The 21,609-nt window shown below is 45.0% G+C and overlaps 1 protein-coding gene across 3 annotated transcripts in view; it reads left to right on the forward strand.

Moving 5' to 3' along the window:
• The first annotated feature begins 21,163 nt into the window (after window positions 1-21,163).
• Window positions 21,164-21,609, forward strand: part of INCENP (inner centromere protein) — a 30,384-nt gene continuing 29,938 nt past the window's right edge. The window contains exon 1 of one of the 3 annotated variants that reach the window (XM_049892197.1): window positions 21,164-21,327. The gene's annotated coding sequence lies outside the window, so the exon portion shown is untranslated. The remainder of the gene's footprint in view (window positions 21,328-21,609) is intronic. The other 2 variants (XM_049892196.1, XM_049892198.1) reach the window with 2 other exon arrangements.

Raw genomic sequence — 21,609 nt, forward strand, 5'->3', positions numbered from 1 at the left:
GTATTTCTGTTATAGCAACACTATGACTAAGACAGCCCCTTAGGTCGGAAGGCACTCAAAATACACAGAGGCTGCAACAATGGACTTTAGCATACCATCCTGAAGGTGGTGCAGGACCCTGCAACGTTTTGTTCTGTTGTACGTGGGGTCACCATGAGTTGGTGCCAACTCGATGGCATGTAACAACAGCAACCTACTCCATCTGTTTCTATAGACTTCCTCACCTTCTAGGGAACTACCACATTTTACACAAATAAGGAGAGCCTTCTGTGTTTGGTTATCGGCTTCGCCCCCCCCCCCCCCGCCCGCTGCGCCACCCCCGTCACTTTCTTAATGGTGCTCTGCTATTTTTACTTTATAGCAACCTGTGGAAGAATATTGGCATGGTAGCACTTGAGAGGGTGCCTCATGGGCATGAGGGGAGGGGAGGGAGAGCATGGCCAGCAATCAAATGCAGAAGGTGCGCGTTATTTGCATAAAATATCTGAGTTGCGCCCCTCCTCCAATTTGAAGAGGAATAGATGTTGATAACGGCTACGCCTTTCTCCCTTCTTGTCTGGCTGACTCAGTCAGGTGCCTTTCATATTTGTGGTGCCTCAGAAGATCACTCCATGCTTTGCCTCCCGTCCGATTGGATTTGCATCCCGGGGGCAAGTGTTCCCCTCTGTCCTCTCGTTATGCGTCTGATGTAATTATACCTCAGTAAAGTTTATTAAATAGGAGCCCTGGTGGTGAAATGGTTAAGCGTGTATCTACTATCTTAGTTTCGTCATGCTGCCATGACAGAAATACAAGTTGGTGGCTTTAACAAACAGAAATGTATTTTCTCATGGTTTAGGAGGCCAAAAGTCCAAATTCAGGGTGTTGGTTCTAGGAGAAGGCTCTCTGCCTCTCTGTCATCTCTGGAGGAAAGTCTTTGTCACTTCTGAGCTTCTGTTTCTGGGCAGTCTTCATGTGGCTTGGCATCTCTCTTCCCCCCATCTCTGCTTCCTCCTTGCAGGTTTAATCTCTTTTATATCTCAGAAGAGATTGACTCAAGATATACCCTACAGGGATACTGTGTCATTAACATAACAAAGAAAACCCAGTTCCCAAAGGGGATTATAACCACAGGTACAGAGGTTAGGATTTACAATGCATAGTTTGGGGGGACACAATTCCATCCATAAAATCTGTTAACTGAAGAACTACATCCCCCATTAAGAAATAAAGCATCGCCCGTCTTGCTCTCAGCTGCTAAACGAAAGGTTGGCATTTGAACCCACCTGGAGGCTGTAGGAGAAGACCTGTCCATTTGCTCCCACAAAGATTATAGCCAAGAAAAGCCTATGGGGCAGTTCAACTCTGTCACATGGGGTCACTATGAGTTGAAATCAATTCAAGGGCAAGCAACCACCGAAGCTGATTAAGCACACACACACACAAAGAGGGCCAGATCCTGGCATATGGTGGCTTCTCAGAGGTTCTCTGTGGAAGTAATACTAGCTCAGCACTGCCTACTGTATTGATTTCTACACAGAAAGATTTGGCAACCTTCTTAGGAGGCAGGACATGGGCTCAGGAGTCAGCGTCTACAGTTGGAATCTAGCTCTCCCACTTACTGGCTTCACAGTCTTGAGAAAATTACTTAACTTTTCTGAGTTGGTTTCCTCATTCATGAAAAAAGGATAATACTTTCTTTCAAGAGCTATTGAGGAGGTAAAAATGTTTCTAGCAGCATTCTTCATAATGGCACAGATTTGGAAACAACCCAAATCTCAAATGTCCATCAACAGTAGAAAGAATAAATTGCAAATTTTCACGCAATGGACTATTACATAGTAGCAATAAGAAGGAAGGAACAACAACAAAGAGTCCAGCCAAAGATGCCAGACAGGAGCAGACTGGAGGATACATTTTTATTTAAAAAAAAAAAAAAAAAGGCAAACTAAACAGTAATGTTTAGGGACTCATTCTTGGGCGGTAAAACTATAAAAGCAATAAAATCTTTATCATAAAATGTTATTTGTTTTTTTAAGGTGGTTTCTATGGAGGAGGCAATGATTGGGAGAGGCTTCTGGGAGACTGTTATTCTGACTCAGAGTGACCCCATGTGACAGAATAGAACTGTCCCATAGAGTTTTCTAGGCAGGGCCCTGGTGGCCCAGCGGTTAGACGTTTCCTGCTAACCAAAAGGTCGGCAGTTCAAATCCACCAGCTGGTCCTTTGAAACCCTATGAGGAAGTTCTACTCTTTGTAGGGTCGCTATAGGCAATGAGCTTTTTAATCTTTATGGGTGCAGACAGCCAGGTCTTTCTCCCGCGGAGCTGCTGGGCGGGTTCAAATTTTTCTGTCAGCAGCTCAGCGCAAGACTGGCAATGCTTTACTTCTTCACGGGGGCGGTGTCTTGGATAAACCAATAAGCTGTGTTATCTGTTTTGTGCACTTTTCTATGTGCGTGTTTTATTTCACAATAAAAAATATTTTTAACAAGAAAACTTCATTCAGGATCGGCTGGAGGAGTCTTAGGGAAGCCAGCACCGGCAGCACGCACCCCAAGCCCAGGTAGCCTGGCTACACACTACCAAAACTCGCACCCCAGCTCCCTAACGTCCAGGCGGAGAGGGTACAATTCCCGCTGGCACAAAGGACCTGGGTCGCGTCCCCGCCGCTCCGCGCTCCCTCGGCCTACATCCACTGCAAACCCCATCAGCGTCCTGGCCTCGGAGCGCCTGCGCCTGCGCCGGCGCGGACATGCCCGCGGGGCTCGACTGCGCGCGCGCCCCCTGCCGGAGATTCAACGCCATCGGCGCGCAGCGGGTGCTTCCGGTCGCGGCCCTATGGGAACCCGGGAGCCGACCAGGGGCTGCAGGCACGTATCCCTTTGCACCGAGTTACGTGTTCACTTTTAGAAATGTTCTAGTGCAAGGGTCAACAAACGTTTTCTGTAAATGGCCAAATAGTAAATATTTTAGACTTTGTGAACCGAGAGGCAAAATCTAGGATATTACGTAGACACTTAGGTTGTTGCTGGCTGCCTTGGAGTTGGCCCTGACTCATGGAGACTCCATTGCATAATGGAAAGAAACGCTGCCCGGAAACGCTGTCCTGTACTGCACCTTCCCCCGCGATCAGTTGTGGATACAAAAAAACCAGACCTGTTGCCATGGAGTCGATTCCAACTCCTAGTGACCCTATAGGACAGAGTAGAACTGCCTCATAGAATTTTTAAGGAGCGCCTGGTGGATTTGAACTGCCAACATTTTGGTTACCAGCCATAGCTCTTAACCACTACACCACCAGGGTTTCCAGCTGTGGGTAGGACGTTGTAATCCTTAGGGTTTTCATTGGCTGAGTTCTGGAAGGAGAATCACCAGGCCTTTCTTCCTAGTCTGTCAGTCTGGAAACTCCACTGAAACCTGTTCGACATCATAGCAACACCCAATCCTCCGCTGACATGAAGTATATGAGGTGTGTTGTCTGGGAATCAAACCCAGGTGTCCTGCATGGAAGGGGAGAATTCTGTCACGAACTTCTGATGCCCCTGAGCCACCAATCCCCCTTACTTACCGAGAGAGAAGACAAATTTCTGTAAGTTTTTTTATTGATGAAATTCAGAATATAACAATAACTGTGTACATGTATTTTTACTACAGGTCTGTCAAAAAACAAAACAAAAGAAAACTTTTTCGGGAGCAGAGATGAAGAGGATAACATTTCTCTGAATTGTGGTTCAAAGTTCGTGTTTCCTCTCATCAAAACTGCTGTAAATGATCATCTGTTAATACTGATCTGCAATAAGAGTTTTACCTACTTCATCTTTGAAATGTCTTTTCACACAAATACTGACAAATACAGATAGCAGTACCCGAACATGTGATTTTAATTGACCATATTCATCGCTTGAAAGGTACTTATAGAATTCTATTAGATTCTTCTCTTGATATTTGCCTTTTAATGGGTCATTACATTGCTGATTAATCACTTCCAGTGGAAGGGAAGGTGGAAGCTCCTCAACCACACAGTTAAATAGATTTTGAAATATGGAAATTTGCTTTGCACTCACATCAAGATCTGATAAATGCTGCTGAACTGTGATGTGAGCTGGGACAATATATCTGCTGCAAATTTGTATAGGAACGGAGATATCGTTTCTTGTTTCAATTTTTATTTATTTAAATAGGCTTTTGTACAAATGGCATGACAGGGGCATTGTCTGACCTCCCGTAACTTCACAAGGGGGAAGGAGAATCAAGGTCAACAGCCCAAGGCTGATTCCTATGAGGCGGAGGTCAGACATGCCTCCTCTCTCTGCATCTTTACCAACTCTGACACCAGCCATCCCTCCCACGGCACTCTGCTTCTCTGCCGAGTTTGATAATTCATTGCAGTGGCCACACAAAATTGACAGACAATACTCAGCTTATGGGGTGTATTAGGGAAGTAACAAGTTACAACTCAGGTTTAGGAATGCTCAGGACAGCCTCTTCTCAGCTGTGCCCACAGGCACGCCTCTCTCTCTGGCTCCTCGGCCTCTATCCTGCTCGGGCAACTGTTATAAAGCTCTTTTAGCTCTGCTGATAACTGCCCAGAGTCACCCCACTCCACCAGTAAGCCTTGGCCAGAAGGTGCTCAGCTCTAGCTCCCGCAGTTGGCAAACCTAGCTACACCAAGTGCCCAGAGGCACTCTACTGCTCCAGTAAAGCTCTTGCCCAAAGGTGTTCAGCTTTCTGCTCTGTGGGCCAGGAAGGCCATTGTGCTGTTTCCGGCTGGTCTCTCCTGCCGCTGTTTCTCTGCCATGCTTCTCACAGTCTACAATGTTACAGCTCTCTCCCTCACTCTCCTGGTTCCAGGAGCTTCTCAGCACAGGGATCTCGGGCTCCATTCCTGGCTCTTCTTTCCTGGTGATGGTGAGATCCTGTCCTTTCGCCTCTGGGATGGCTCATTTTTTTTTTTTTTTTATTAACTTTCATTGAGCTTCAAGTGAACGTTTACAAATCAGGTCAAACTATCACATATAAGTTTATATACACCTTACTCCGTACTCCCACTTGCTCTCCCCCTACTGAGTCAGCCCTTTCAGTCTCTCGTGACAATTTTGCCAGCTTCCAACTCTCTCTATCCTCCCATCCCCCCTCCAGACAGGAGATGCCAACACAGTCTCAAGTGTTCACCTGATACAAATAGCTCACTCTTCATCAGCATCTCTCTCCTACCCACTGTCCAGTCCCTTTCATGTCTGATGAGTTGTCTTCAGGAATGATTCCTGTCCTGTGCCAACAGAAGGTTTGGGGACCATGACCACCGGGATTCCTCTAGTCTCAGTCAGACCATTAAGTATGGTCTTTTTGTGAGAATTTGGGGTCTGCATCCCACTGATCTCCTGCTCACTCAGGGGTTCTCTGTTGTGCTCCCTGTCAGGGCGGTCATCAGTTGTAGCCGGGCACCAACTAGTTCTTCTGGTCTCAGGATGATGTAAGTCTCTGGTTCATGTGGCCCTTTCTGTCTCTTGGGCTCTTAGTTATGGTGTGACCTTGGTGTTCTTCATTCTTCTTTGCTCCAGGTGGGTTGAGACCAATTAATGCATCTTAGATGGCCGCTTGTTAGCATTTAAGACCCCAGATGCCACATTTCAAAGTGGGATGCAGAATGTTTTCATAATAGAATTATTTTGCCAATTGACTTAGAAGTCCCCTTAAACCATGGTCCCCAAACCCCCGCCCTTGCTCCGCTGACCTTTGAAGCATTCATTTTATCCCGGAAACTTCTTTGCTTTTGGTCCAGTCCAATTGAGCTGACCTTCCATGTATTGAGTATTGTCCTTCCCTTCACCTAAAGCAGTTCTTATCTACTAACTAATCAGTAAAAAACCCTCTCCCACCCTCCCTCCCTCCCCCCCTCGTAACCACAAAAGTATGTGTTCTTCTCAGTTTATACTATTTCTCAAGATCTTATAATAGTGGTCTTATACAATATTTGTCCTTTTGCCTCTGACTAATTTCGCTCAGCATAATGGCTTCCAGGTTCCTCCATGTTATGAAATGTTTCACAGATTCGTCACTGGTCTTTATCGATATGTAGTATTCCATTGTGTGAATATACCACAATTTATTTACCCATTCATCCGTTGATGGACACCTTGGTTGCTTCCAGCTTTTTGCTATTGTAAACAGAGCTGCAATAAACATGGGTGTGCATATATCTGTTTGTGTGAAGGCTCTTGTATCTCTAGGGTATATTCCGAGGAGTGGGATTTCTGGGTTGTATGGTAGTTCTAACTATTTAAGATAACGCCAGATAGATTTCCAAAGTGGTTGTACCATTTGACATTCCCACCAGCAGTGTATAAGAGTTCCAATCTCTCTGCAGCCTCTCCAACATTTATTATTTTGTGTTTTTTGGATTAATGCCAGCCTTGTTGGAGTGAGATGGAATCTCATCATGGTTTTAATTTGCATTTCTCTAATGGCTAATGATCGAGAGCATTTTCTCATGTATCTGTTAGCTGCCTGAATATCTTCTTTAGTGAAGTGCGTGTTCATATCCTTTGCCCACTTCTTGATTGGGTTGTTTGTCTTTTTGTGGTTGAGTTTTGACAGAATCATATAGATTTTAGAGATCAGGCGCTGGTTGAGATGTCATAGCTGAAAATTCTTTCCCAGTCTGTAGGTAGTCTTTTTACTCTTTTGGTGAAGTCTTTAGATGAGCATAGGGGTTTGATTTTTAGGAGCTGGGATGGCTCATTTTAAGCCTAGTGGAATGGCAAAACTAATTCCTTTGTTAGCGTTCCATATAGTTTATTTGAATAGTCCAACTCAATCATTGTGTGTGAGTCACAAAGACTGTGGCTAGAAGAGCCATATTAAGTAATTCAATGCACCACAGCTTTATAGAGCAGTTTTAGGTTTACAGAAAAGCTGTGTAGAAAGTACAGAGAGTTTCCATATACTCTCTTCCCCCTATACAGTTTCTTGTTTTAACTTTTGACAGCAAGGAAAGTGTATAAGGCATGACTTGACTTGTCATTCAAATGTCATCAAAATGACTTTATGGCAGTATGTGTTTTGCATATAAGTGCTGTTTTGTCATGTGATTTTTAGCTGAATTCATTAAGGAACGTTATTAAGTCTGTGTTGTTGTTGTGTGCCCTCAAATAGATTCCAACTCATAGTGACCCTCCCCAGGACAGAGTAGAACTGCCCCATAGGGTTTCCTAGGCTATAACCTTTACGGGAGCAGATTGCCAGGTCTTCTCTCCCTTGAGCCACTGGTGGGTTCAAACCGCCTACCTTTCAGTTACCAGCCGAGTACTTAACCATCGCGCCACTAACTTCCAAAGCCATTCATTGTTGTATAATAAGGATTGAGGGAAGTTCTCATTCAGAAAAATTACAGCTTTGGCCCTGACTTCAAAAAGGTCACACACTTTACCCCTGCTAATTCATTGAACTACTGTGTGGTAAGGCAAGTCAAGATAGTCAGCTTCTATGTCTGACACAAATTCACGGCACTGAAGATGACTAAGTTCATGAGAACAAGTGAAGTTCACCATTGACATTACTGGCGCAATAACACATGATAGATTCAAGTATTTTCTGGAAAAATACCTACTGATAAACAATACGATGACTAACCATGAGGTTTAAACACCTTATTTTCTCACAAGCTTTGTAAACTTGTCAGCTAAGTCTTTTCCACATGTTTTTACTGCCATCAGTTGTAACACATCTTAGCAGATTCTATTTCAGGTTGTATTGAATTAGTGCTTTCTTGATTTTGAAAATATTCTCTCCTATGGTTGTTCTGGGGAAACCCTGGTGGCATAGTGGTTAAGAACTATGGCTGCTGACCAATAGGTCAGCAGTTTGAATCCACCGGTGCTCCTCAGAAACGCTATGGGGCAGTTTTTCTCTGTCCTATAAGGTCACTATGAGTTGGAAGGGACTCAACGGTGACAGGTTTGGTTTTGGTTTTGGTATGGTTGTTCTGGAGTCCCTGGGTATGTATGAATGGTTAAGCACTTCACTACTAACTGAAAGGTGGGCAGTTCAAGCCCACCCACAGGCACCTTGGGAGAAAGGCCTGGCCATCTGCTTCTGAAAGGTCAGAGTCTTGCAAACCCTGAGGAGCAAAGTCCTATTCTGCAGCGCATAGGGTCATCATGAGTTGTAATCGACTTGATAGCAACTGATTTTTTGGATGTATGGTTGTTCCAAGGAGCCCTTGGGTGGTCCAAGCAGTTAACGTGAGCAGCTGCTAACCAAAAGGTTGGAGTCCACCCTGAGGTACCTCAGAAGAAAGGCCTGGTGATCTCCTGAAAAATCATCTATTAAAAATCCCGTGGAGCACGGTTCTGCTGTGACCTACATGGGGTGGCCGTGGGTTGGAATTGACTTGACAGCATCAAACTTAAGGTAATGCTAGAGATTTATTAGTCAGCCATACAATTTGAGAATTGGGTAACACTCATCATAAAACTGAGTGTTCCAAAGAAATGGGGCAGGATTGAGGTTTTTATAGTCTGGAAGTCAGGGAAGTTCAGCCAGTTTTGATCGGTCTTTCCGATATTCATCAAGATGTCCCTTGAAGTCCTTTCTTCTTTAGAAATGTCAGTTTTGCTAAGAAGACAGACAACACAGGTCTCCAGGGGGTCAGTGCCCGCCAAAGCAGGTTTCCAGATGGCTAGGCGCCTGTTAGCAATGTAGGGCGAAAGACACAGGATGTCGGTTATACACAAACCTAAAGAAACAAGCTAGTTATTAACCTCTAAAGTTTAGTTTATTTATTATCTTAAACTTCTGCCCTGTGAAACCAGGCATGGGCCACGTTCTCTGGGCTTGATGTAAGTGTCTCCATTTTGGTTTTTAGTTTCCACTTTGGCAGTTGGTACTGGTTATAGCTGTTCATTCAGATTATTTTGTATTTGTTTCCTAGGGCTGCCACAAAAATTTACAAACTTGACGGCTTAAAACAACAGAAATTTACTCTCTCAGAGTTCTAGAGGCTGGAAGTCTGAAATCAAGATGTCAGTGGGGCTGTGCTCCTGCCCAGGATGGGCTCTAGGGTAGAATCCTTCCATGTCTCTTCTAGCTTCTGGTGTCTCCTGGCATTCCCTGGTTTGTGGGAACGTACCGCTAATCTCTGCCTCTGTCCTCACAGGGCCGTCTTCCCTGGGTCCCAATGTCTTCTCATTTTCTGTCTCTTATCAGGACATCCATCATTGGATTTAGGGCCCATTCTAAGCCAGGATGACCTCGTCTTATGACGCTTACCTTAATTATATCTGCAAATACCCTTGGGTCCGATTAAGGTCACATCCTGAGGTTCAGAGCAGACATATCTTTTTGGGGGATGCAATTCAATTCACTACGCTATTCACAGAGGCTAACCCTTGAATCGCTTCAGCCTTGGCATTGACTCCTCAAAAGGACAATACCTGAGCAGTGTCATAACATCGATCAACTCATCAAAAGCCAAGGAAAACCACTCAAAGTCATTTGACTTGTTATTTTTTAATTGACTACTATATTCATTTCCTAGGGCTGGTGTAACAAATTACTACAAACTTGGAGGCTTAAGAAACCACAGAAATTTATCCTCTCACAGTTCTGGAGGCCACAATTTCAAAACCAAGGTGTGGGCAGGGCCGAGCTCCCTCTGAGGGCTCTAGGGCAGAATCTCTTCTTTGCCTCTTCCAGCTTCTGGTGGTTGCTGACCTCTTTGGCTTGTGGCCACATCACTCAAATCTCTTGCTTTCTCTTCGGTGTTACTCTTATAAGGACTTGTCATTGGATTTAGGGCCCACCCAGGTAATCCAGAATGATCTCATCTCAAGATACTTAATTTAATTACATCAGTAAAGATCCTTTTTCTAAATAAGGTCACATTCACAGGTTTCAGGGATTTGATGTGGACATGTATTTTGGGGGGGGGGTCATTTTTTAACCTACTAACTACTGATATTGGAGCCCCGGTGGCACAATGGTTAAGAGCTTTATCTGCTAACAAAAAGGTTGGCAGTTTGAATCCACCATCCACTCCTTGGAAACCCTATGGGGTAGTTCTACTCTGTCCTAGAGGGTCAGTATGAGTCGGGATCGACTTGATGGCAAAGGGTTACTACTGATATTGTTCCCAGTGTCCTCAACTCTTTGAGCGACTATTCTTGCTGAAAGGCTGTTTTATTTTTTTAATCTCTTTTTTTCCCTTAAACATTTTTATTTGTGTTTTTGGTGAAAATTTGCACAGCATATTCAGTTCCCACTTAACAATTTCTGTGCATATTGTTCAGTGACACTGGTTAGATTCTCCACATTGAAAGGCTGTTTTAGCTGTTTATTTTCTCTGAACACATATCTTTGGCTGTTACAATCAAACACGATTGAATTTACTCCCTACCTGTAAATGGTTTTCTTTGCTCCGCTAACAAATAAAGCACTAAAGAAACTTGCCTTGTTTGCAGCCAAATTTTCACCTTTTGTGAAGAAATCCTGCAGTGACGTGATATTCCATTTTAAATTTTCTAATTTTTCTGACCATTGCTTTCCAGCGAGTTGGGAACATTGTGATGAATGCTTAACCTGGTGATGCTAATGTATATTGTAGTGTTTGAGCACAGCTCAGTGTCACTGCACGCATTGTGGTGTTGGTGAAGGATATTGAATGCACTGTGAACTGCCAGAAGAACAGACGAATCGCTCTTAAGAGAAATACAAGCACATGCCCCTCGGAAGCAAGGATGGCGAGACTTCCGCTCGCTTACTTTGCGCATGTCCTTGGGAAAGACCAGTTGCTAGAAAAGGACATCGTAGTTGGTAAAGTGGAGGGTTGGTGAAGGTGAGGGAGGCCCTCTGTAAGACGGATTGACACAATGTGTGAAACAATGGGCTCGGACATAGCAATGATCGTGAAGATGGCGCAGGACCGGGCGACATTTTGTTCTGTTATACCTAAGATTGCTATGAGTTGGAGCTGACGCCATGGCAACTAACAACGGTGTCATTGCGTAATAAATACAATGCTTTGCCATCTAATTTGATAACAGAATCATTCACACTCTACTGTACCTTAAAAGCACAGCGTTCCAAGTCCAGTTTTCTTGTTCAGCGTGATAGGTATACACTGGGAACGATAAAATGAGAATTCTTGTTTGTAACGTTGATGGGACACACCAAGTCCATAGGCTGTAACAGGGATTCCCTAACTTAAAAAAGGAGGTGGCTACATAGCTCACATTCCTGAGTTTCAGGTTACACATTACCTAGCTATTTCTATTGGCCCTGGGAGTTTGCAATCCCCTAGCCAGAACCCACAGATGGTTTAAACAAGTCCGGGTAAAGGTGAACACAATTCTAACTTTACCATCTTGCCTGGGCTTGCTTGCTTGCTCAGGGTGGCTCTTGGCTCAACAGGCGGAGAAAAGCTTTGATTTTTGGCAGACTTCAGAGCTCAAGTTGTGTATTTGACTACAGCTTCTGGGTGGTGCAAATGGTTAACATGCTTGGCTGCTAGCAGAAATGTTGGAAGTTTGAGATCTCCCAGAGGCACGTTGGAAGAAAGGCCTGGTGATCTACTTCCAAAAAATTCAGTCAGTAAAGCCCTATGGAGAACAGCCTCATCTACTCTGAGACCAGAAGAACTAGATGGTGCCCAGCTACCATTACCAACCGTTCTGATCAGGGTCACAATGGATGGATCCTGACAGAATGGGAGAAAAATGTGGAACAGAACCTCAAATTCTTAAAAAATCTAGACTTACTGGACAAGTTGAACCTGGGGGAGTCCCCAAGACTATTGCCCTGAGATACTCTTTAAACCTGGAAACGAAACTAACCCCTGAGGTCACCTTTTAGCAAAATAACAGATTGGCTCACAAAATAAAGAATATCATCTGTGAATACCGTGCTTCTTTAAAAAATCATATGAAACCAAATGGTCAATAAGTACTTTAAAACAAGGGTAAGAAGGTAAGGGGGCAGGGAAGCAAGACTCATGGAAACGGAACAACCAGAATGAAAATAATGAGAATTTTCATGCTTTGTGAAGAATGTAACCATTGTCATTGAACAAGTTGTGTGGAAATTGTTGAATGGGAACCTAAACTGCTGTGTAAACCTTCAGCTAAAACACAATAAAGTATTACTTAAAAAACAAAACAAAAACCCTATGGAACAAAGCTGTATTCTCACATTCATGGGGTCACCACTGAGTTGGAATTACCTACATGGCAACTGGTCTACCTCAGAGGCCCTCAAATGTAAAGAGGCTGTTCCATGCAGCCAGTGGTTTCCAAATAGGGAAATATCTCTCCCACTGAGAGTAAAAATGGCTATTCCTGGTGGCACGGTGGTTAAGTGTTTGGCTGCTAACCAAAAGCTCGGCATTTGGAATCCACCAGCCACTCCTTGGAAACTCTATGGAGCAGTTCTACTATGTCCTATAGCCTCACAATGAGTCGGAACCGAATTGATGGCAAACAACTCGATGGCAACGGGTTTTTAAGAGATAAAAGGGGAGATGGGGAGTTCCCCCCCAAGAGGCAAACTAATTAAAAATTTAATCCCATGATTTTCATCTTAATCTCTTTTTCCCATTAGCTTTTTTTTTCTCCCCCAGTTTTTTTTTTTTAATTGAACTTCAGATGAAGGTTTACAGAACAAACTAGTTTCTCATCAAACAGTTAGTACACACATTGCTCAATGACATTGGTTAAAAACCCCACAACATGTCAACACTTTCCCTTTCTCAACCTTAGGTTCCCTATTACCAGCTTTCCTCTTCCCTCCTGCCTTCCAGTCCCTGCCCCAGGGCTGGTGAGCCCCTTTAGTCTTGTTTTGTTCCATGGGCCTGTTCAATCTTTGGCTGACGGGTGAACCTCAGGAGTGACCTCATTACTGAGCTGGAAGGGTGTCCAGGGGCCAAACTCTTGGGGTTTCTCCAGTCTGTCAGGCCAGCAAGTCTGGTCTTTCTTTTTTTTTGAGTCAGAATTTTGTTCTACTTTTTTCTCCAGTTCTGTCTGGGACCCTCTATTGTGATCCCTGTCAGAGCAATCAGTGGTGGTAGCCGGGCACCATCTAGTTGTACCGGACTCAGTCTGGCAGAGGCCATGGTAGATGTGGTCCATTAGTCCTTTGGACTAATCTTTCCTCATGTCTTTAGTTTTCTTCATTCTTCCTTGCTCCCGAAGGGGTGAGACCAGTGGAGTATCCTAGATGGCCACTTACAGGCTTTTAAGACCCCAGACACTACTCACCAAAGTAGAATGTAGAACATATTCTTTATAAACTCTGTATGCCAATTGAGCTAGATGTTCCCCAACACCATGGTCCCCACAGCCCTCAGCTCAGCAATTCAGTGCCTCAGGGAGTTTGGATGTGTCTATGGAGCTGCCACAGGCTTGCCTTGTACAGGTTGTGCTGGCTTCCCCAGTATTGTGTACTGCCTTACTCTTCACCAAAGTTACCACTTATCTATTCTCTATTAAGTGTTTTTTCACCCCTGCCCGTCCCCTCCCTTATAACCATCAGATATTGTTTCTTTTTGTATGTAAACCTTTTCATGAGTTTTTACAGTAGTGGTCTCATACAATATTTGTCCTTTTGTGACTGACTTATTTCACTCAGCGTAATGTCCTCCAGATGCATCCGTGTTATGAGATGCTTCACAGAGTCATCCTTGTTCTTTATCGTTGTGTAATACATCATTGTGTGTATGTACCCCAGTTTGTTTATCCATTCATCTGTTGATGGGCATCTAGGTTGTTTCCATCTTTTTGCTATTGTGAACAGTGCTGCAGTGAACATGGGTGTACACATATCTATTTGCGTGATGACTCTGACTTCTCTAGGATATATTCATGGGAGTGGGATTGCTGGATCAAATGGCATTTCTATTTCTGGCTTTCTAAGGAAGCGCCCTATCGTTTTCCAAAAAGGGTGTATCATTGTATCATTTCGTATTCCCACTAGCAGTGCATGAGAGTTCCGATCTCCCTGTATCCTCTCCAACATTTGTTATTTTCTGTTTTATTGATTCATGCCAGTAATGCTGGGTAAAGATGGTATCTCATTGTGGTTGAGATGGGGAGTTTTAAAGGAGTCAATTTCATATCATCTTGGCTATGTCCCATATGTACTCTTTCTTAAATATGATCTGCTCGAGAACATACCTACAATCAGCTAGTTCTCCTTCCCCCACCACTTTTATAATTGTCCTCCTTCATTTTAACTGAAAAAGGCAGACCTTAATCCATTAGAAAAGGGCAATGGTGGTTCAGTGGTGGAATCCTCACCTCCGATGCGGGAGCCCTCCCATAGTGACCCTATAGTGGCACAGTGGTTAAGAGCTCGGCTACTAACCAAAAGGTCTGCAGTTTGAATTCACCAGCCGCTGCTTGGAAACCCTATGAGGCAGTTCAGCCTGGTCCTATAGGGTCACTATGAGTCGGAATCGACTTGACAGAAATGGGTTTGGTCTTTTTTTTTGGTTTATATGGAACACTCAGATTCAATTCCAGGCCAGGGCATGTCACGTGCAGCCACCATTTGTCTGTCAGTGGAGGCTTACATGTTGCTGTGATGCTGAACAGAGTTCAGTGGAGCTTCTAGACCAAGACGGACTAGGAAGAAAGGTTTGTGATCCACTTCTGAAAATCAGCCAATGAAAACCCTATGGATCACAATGGCCTGATCCTGTTGTGCATGGGGTGGGCCATGAGTAGTGGCCAACTCATGGCAGCTATCAACAGTCTATCAGGAAACTTACTGAAGTGCATTGCCCTGGGGTGGAAAAACCCCTGGGGTAACAACCAATGAAATGATTTGAAATATTGATGTGGGTGTTGATTGACTAAGGGTTGGGTAGCATGTAGTTTTTTTGGAAACCCTGGTGGCATAGTGGTTTAGTTTAGCTGCTAACCAAAACGTTGGCAGTTTGAATCCACCAGGCACTCCTTGGAAACCCTATGGTGCAGTCCTACTCTGTGCTATAAGGTCGCTATGAGTCAGAATCGACTCCATGACAACTTTTTTTTTTTTAACATGTTCTTTTACTACTCAGTCGATTTCCAATTAGTTGCTTTTTTCAAAGAATAGCTCAGAGACTTTTTGTTATTCCTCATGAAAATTATTTACTCTCATGTGAGGGAGTGAGTTGGTAGGCTGAGTCAGATAACAAAGGCAAAACCTGGATTGATGAGAAGGGGGAAAGGGGAAAGGAAATAACTGTAGACAGTCTGAGAACCGTGACACTTGTTTGCACAGGGTTTGGGTGAATGATTAGCTGGTTGCCAGCAGAGAAGTCAGAGCCCTGGTGGCACAGTGGTTAAGTATTTGGTTGCTAACCAAAACGTCGGCAGTTCAAATCCACTAGCCATTCCTTGGAAACCCTGTGGCACACTTCTGCTCTGTCCTGTAGGGTCACTATGAATTGGAATCGACTTGACAGGAATGGGTGAGCTGAGAAGTCTGGGGGCAGCCACGGTTCAGTGGTAGAATTCTTACCTTCCATTCAGGAGACCTGGCTTTGATTCTTAGCCAGTGCATCACCTGTCTGTCAGTGGAGGCTTGTGTGTTGCTATGATGCCAAACAGGTTTCAGCAGAGCTTCCAGACTAAGATGGACTAGGAAGAAAGGCCTACCAATCTACTTCTGAAAATCAGCTTGTCTTAGTTATCTAGTGCTGCTATATCAGAAATACCACAAGTAGGTGGCTTTGACAAACAAATTTATTTCCTCGCGCTTTAGGAGGCTAGAAGTACAAATTCAGGGGACTGGCGCTAGGGGAAGGCTTTCTCTCTTTTGGCTCTGGAGCAAAGTCCTTGTCTCTTCAGCTTGTTTCCCAGTTCCTTGTAGATCTCCATGTGGCTTGGCATCAGTCTTCCTCCATCTCTGCTTGCTCACTTGCTTGTTTAATCTCTTTTTATATGTCAGAAGAGATTGATTCAAGATGCACTCTAAACCTGCCTCATTAATATAATAAATGTAACCTAATCCTGCCTTATTAACATAACCAACACAACCCATTCACAAATGGGATAATAACCACAGGCAGATATTAGGATTTACCACACATTTTTTGGGGACACAATTCCATCCAGAACACAGCCAATGAAAACCCTATGGATCACAATGGCCTGATTCCCAATGGATCATGGGGATGGTGCAGGGTTTTGTTCTCTTGTTTTTGGGTTCTCCAGAAAGTCTGGAGGGTTCAGCTGTGGCTAGGTCCACCAGTGTCCTCCCATCAGCAGCTCCACCTTAGTCAGGCCTATGCCATTTCTCTCCTTAGAATTTCTCAAATATCTTGATAAACTTGATAGTGTTATCAGCTGAATGGATTATTAAAAAATATCACCATGGAATTTTTGGCTTATAACTCAGATGAGTTTAAAGAATTAAGTGATAATGTGACAACTCTCCATATCCATTTATTTATGTCCCCCACACATCTGTCAGTTTGTTGTACTGTGGGGGCTTGTGTGTTGCTGTGATGCTGGAAGCTATGCCCAAACCCAAACCAAACCAAACCCACTGCTGTCGAGTCTATTCCAACTCATAGTGACCCCGCAGGACAGAATAGAACTGCCCCATAGCATTTCCAAGGAGCACCTGGTGGATTCAAACTGCTGACCTTTTGGTTAGCAACCAGGCTCTTAACCAGTACACCACCAGGGTTTTCAGAAGCTATGCCACTGGTATTCAAATACCAGCAGAGTCACCCATTGCGGACAGGTTTCAGTCGAACTTCTAGACTAAGACAGACTAGGAAGAAGGACCCGGCAGTCTACTTCTGAAAAGAATTAGCCAGTGAAAACCTTATGAATAGCAGCGGAACATTGTTTGATATAGAGCCAGAAGATGAGCCTCTCAGGTTGGAAGGCACTCAAAATACAACTGGGGAAGAGCTGCCTCCTCAAAGCAGAGTCGACCTTAATGATGTGGTTGGAGTCAAGCTTTCGGGACCTTCATTTGCTGATGTGGCATGACTCAAAATGAGAGGAAAGAGCCGCAAACATCCATTAATAAAAGCAACCTGGAATATATGAGGTATGAATCTAGGAAAATTGGAAATCGTAAAAAATGAAATGGAATGCATAAACATTGATATCCTAGGCATTAGTGAGCTGAAATGGACTGGTATTAGTCATACTGAATCAGACAATCAGATGGTCTGCTATGCTGGAAATGACAACTTGAAGAGGAATAACATTGCACTCATTGTCAAAAAGAACATTTCAAGATCTATCCTGAAGGGCAGTCCTGTCAGTGATAGAATAATATTCATACTCCTACAAGGAATACCAGTTAATACGACCATTATTCAAATTTACGCACCAGCCACTAAGGCCAAAGATGAAGAAATTGAAAATTTTTACTAACTTCTGCAGTTTGAAATTGGTCGAACATGCAATCAGTATGCGTTGATAGTTACTGGTGATTGGACTTCGAAAGTTGGAAACAAGGAAGAAGGATTGGTAGTTGGAAAACACGGCCTTGGTGATAGAAACGATGCAGAGATTGCATGATTGAATTTTGCAAGATGAACGACCGCTTCATTGCAAATAACCTTTTTTCACCAACATAATTGGTGACTATATACATTGTTATGGATTGAATTATGTCCCTCCAAAAATGTTTCATCTTGGTTAGGCCATGCGTGGTTGTCCACCATTTTATAATTTTCCTATGTGTTATAAATCATAGTCTTTGCCTGTGGTTAAAAGGATTAGGGTGGGATTGTAACATCACCTTTACCCAGGTCACCTCCCTGATCCAATGTAAACGGAGTTTCCCTGGGATATGGCTGTTACAGGGCAGGGCTCCCAGCTCAGGACTAAGCCCTGCTAGGTTCTTACTTTCTTCTGACCAAGAATGGCCAGGAGAGGCTCACAGGTTCCAGAGGAACAAAGGTTTATTAGGGACAGAGTAAAAGGCTCGCGAGGGAGAGAGGGAGAGGGGTTTCCACCAACGCTAGCCTGTAGTCTCTCAGTGAACAAAGGATTCCCTAGGGTTTATAAACAAACATTTTTTAGGTGGGGTGTGTGTGGGGGGAAGGCATTATCTTTACTCATTAGATGGGTGGAGATTTCCAGGAGAAGGGGAGGGATTATGAAAATCAAATGCGTGTGTGGATAGAATTCAAGATGGACTTCCTTGCAGTGGTTGTTGGAACCAAGATGGAGTCTGTCACAAAGGCTATCGGGATGTCAAACAGGAGTTATTCTGGGATGTTGTGCATGTGTGATGCCTCTGGATCTTGGTTCGAGGCCCGGTGAGGGGTCTCTGTTCGTGCTTGTCTCACGTAGAAGGTCGTTCATAGTCCAGGTTGATCTTTACTGCACATGCTCTGCACCTGGTGAGGCCTTGAAAAACAACTCAGGAGGATTATCAATAATTTATAGCTGGTCAAGCACACAGGGCCTTGAAATGTAGCCCCTTATCTTGTTTAAGCACCTAGTCTGTCAATCACAAATAGTTTTCCGGTGCCAGCAGCAAAAGTTATATGGTGGTCTGCACTTAGGTTTAGATTCAGAGACTAATTATAGTTGGTCAAGCACACAGGGCTTTGAAATGTAGCCTTTATTTAATCCAGCCAGCCCGATCTCTTCCCTGTCTCATGGCCTGCACCACCTTTTATCTCTCAAGAGGTAAAAGGAAAGCTAGCAGAGAGTTGGGGACCTCATACCACCAAGAAAGCAGCACCAGGAGCAGAGCGTGTCCTTTGGACATGGGGTCCATGCACCTGAGAAGCTCCTCGACCAGGGGAAGTTGAGGACAAGGACCTTCCTCCAGAGCCGACGGAGAGAGAAGTCTTCCCCTGGAGCTGATGCCTTGAATTTGGACTTACAACCTACTAGACTGTGAGAAAATAAATTTCTCTTTGTTAAAGCTATCGACTTATGGTATTATATTATAGCAGCACTAGATAACTAAGACACCATACTCACCATTATGTAGCTTATTAGGGATGCGTCTTCATTATCTTAGTGTGGCTATAACAGAAATACAAGTAGGTGGCTTTAACAAACATAAATGTATTTTCTCACAGTTTAGGAGGCTAGAAGTCCAAATTCAGAGCATGGGCTCTAGGGGAAGGCTTTCTGTCTCTCTGTTGGCTCTGGGGGAAGGTTGTCTCTCTTCCGCTTCTGTTTCCTGGTTCCCTGGAGATCTCCATGTGGCTTGGCATCTGTCTTTCCCCATCTCTGCTTGCTTCTTGTTTAATCTCTTTTATTTCTCAAAAGACATTGACTCAAGACACACCCAATGCTAATCATTAGCATGCCATTAGCATAAAAAAGATGACCTGTTCCCAAATGAGATTATAATCACAGGCATAGAGGTTATTAGTCAGTTCTGGCATCCTGCTAGGTTTAAAAAGATCAATTCCACATAGGTTGGGGGGACTCACTACCATCAAGAAGAACATGGAGCAGAGCATGTCTTTTGGACCTGGGGTCCCTGTGCTGAGAACCTCCTAGACCTAGGAGACAGAGAGAACTGTAACACTGGAGAGGTGCAAGATGGCATGAGACAGCCAAGACTGCATGAGATTTACAACACATAGTTTTGGGGGACACAATTCAATTCATAACAGGAAGTAACAGGCTACAACTCAGGATCAGGATCAACTTGGAAGTAACAGGAACAACTTAGGAAACAGGATACGGTTCATCAGTCAGGACAGTTTCCAACCAAGACAGCTCTCAGCTCCTTCTCTGCCATGCCTGTACGTTAGTCCCGCTCGGGCCGTTTGGCTCCGCTATCAAGTGCCCAGAGGCACCCCACTCCGCCAGCAAGCCTTCTGCCTCAAAGCGATCAGCTGTCTCTCTCTTTGGGTCACAAAGCTCACTGTAGCTGCCTTGTTCCGTGGGATGGAAAGCCACCACAGCCCTGTTGCTCCTCTCCTGGTTCTCATTGCTAGTACTATCTTATGCCATCTCTTGCAGTTTTGGCTGTCTCACGCTGCCTTGCACCTCTCCACCATTACAGCTCTGTCTCCTAGGTCTAGGAGGTTCTCAGTGCAGGAGCCCTAGGTCCAAAGACAAACTCTGCTCCAGGTTCTTCTTTGTGATGGTAGTGAGGTCCCCCTTGATCTCTGTGGGGTTGATCCTTTTAAGCCTAGCAGGATGGTAAAACCGACCAATCCCCTCAGTAGGCCACAGTCACCTAGTTTGCATAGTAATTGACCAATCCCCACAAGGGTTTTACACACCTTACTTGCTTAGTAAACTTTCCAATCCCTCCAAGGGTTTTACGAACTTTTTTTTGCATAGTGAACTGTCTATCCCTTTGTAAGACTGTGGCCTAACACATCAGCATTCTGGTAGAACTACAAACCCAGGGCCAGAAAGGCCATATATACAGAGAAACGCGTTGCACTGTACAAACACAGCCAAATGTGCTCTTTGGGGGAACTAAACCAAACAAAATCAGTTCCTATACAGTTGATTGCGCCTCATGGAGACCCCAGTTCTAGACTAAAACTGCTCCATAGGGTTTTTTTGCCTGTAATCTTTATGGAAGCATATGGCCAGGCCTTTCTTCTGTGGTACTGCTGGGTGGGTTTCAACCGCCAACCTTCAGGTTGATCGTCAAGCTCAAACCGTTTATGCCACCTAGGAATCTCTGGGGAGGGGAGGACGGGGTAAAATCGCCCTGGTTGAGAACCACTGCCCTAAAGACTCGGAGCCAGTAGGCTGGGACCCAGGTTCCTGTCGCCCAAGAGATGACAGACGGCTCAACACCCTCTTAAAAGCTGCAGAGATCGAAAAGATGCCACGTTGTATGGAGGAAAAAGCTTTACGCAGAAATAGCAAAGCAACACGCTCCAGGGCTGAGCACGCCCTCCGCGTCCAAGACCAACGCCTCTGCCTCGCTCTCTCCCTACGAACCCGCCCCGCTCGTCCCGGAGCCTTCGCAGTGCACGCTGGGGCTTGTAGTTTCCGGCGTGCGAAGCCCTGCGCGCACCTCCCTTAACACGGCGACTTCCTCTCTCCCCTGTCGGCAGCCGCTCCCGGAAGCTAAGGAGGCTTAAAGTTTCAACGCTTCCTCCCTTCGCCTCTTAGTCCCGCAGATTGCCAATGCAAGCAACCAATAGGCGGCCAGACTGGAGCTTCCTATTAGTTGATTGGTGTAGAGTTCTGAAGTGTCCCAGGCAAACTTGCCGGGGATTGGCTGAGCTTTCGGTTTTGAAAATCGTAGGTTTCGCCCGCGCTGAGCGGCCCCATTGCTTCTCCCTAGCTTCGAGCCTGGAGGCCCGGCGCCGAAGCGGTCTGGACGGGCCGGGGGCTGACTAGGGAGTACACCGGACTTGGATCGCAGCAGCACGTAGGAGACGCGGGACAGTCAAGTGAGTGCGCGCGGGCGGCCGGTGGGGTGGGGGTGCTTGGCGATTTGTTACCCCTCCCGCAGACCCCGGACCGGGGGCGTGACCCAGCCCCCGCCGCTTGTGGTCCCGGGAACGTAGGGTCACCTCCTCTTTCCAAGTGGCGAGGTGACCTGCCTTAGTCCCGGGGCCTGAGGTGACCCCCCCTTCCACCGAGGACCCAGGTTCCGAGAGAACACCCGCGCCCCGTTCCCTTTTCCCCCACCCCCTGTGCCTAGCACCGTGTTTTGTGCCTAGAAGGTTCTC

This window comes from Elephas maximus, chromosome 7 (assembly GCF_024166365.1).
Source record: "Elephas maximus indicus isolate mEleMax1 chromosome 7, mEleMax1 primary haplotype, whole genome shotgun sequence".
Classification (NCBI taxonomy): Eukaryota; Metazoa; Chordata; class Mammalia; order Proboscidea; family Elephantidae; genus Elephas; species Elephas maximus.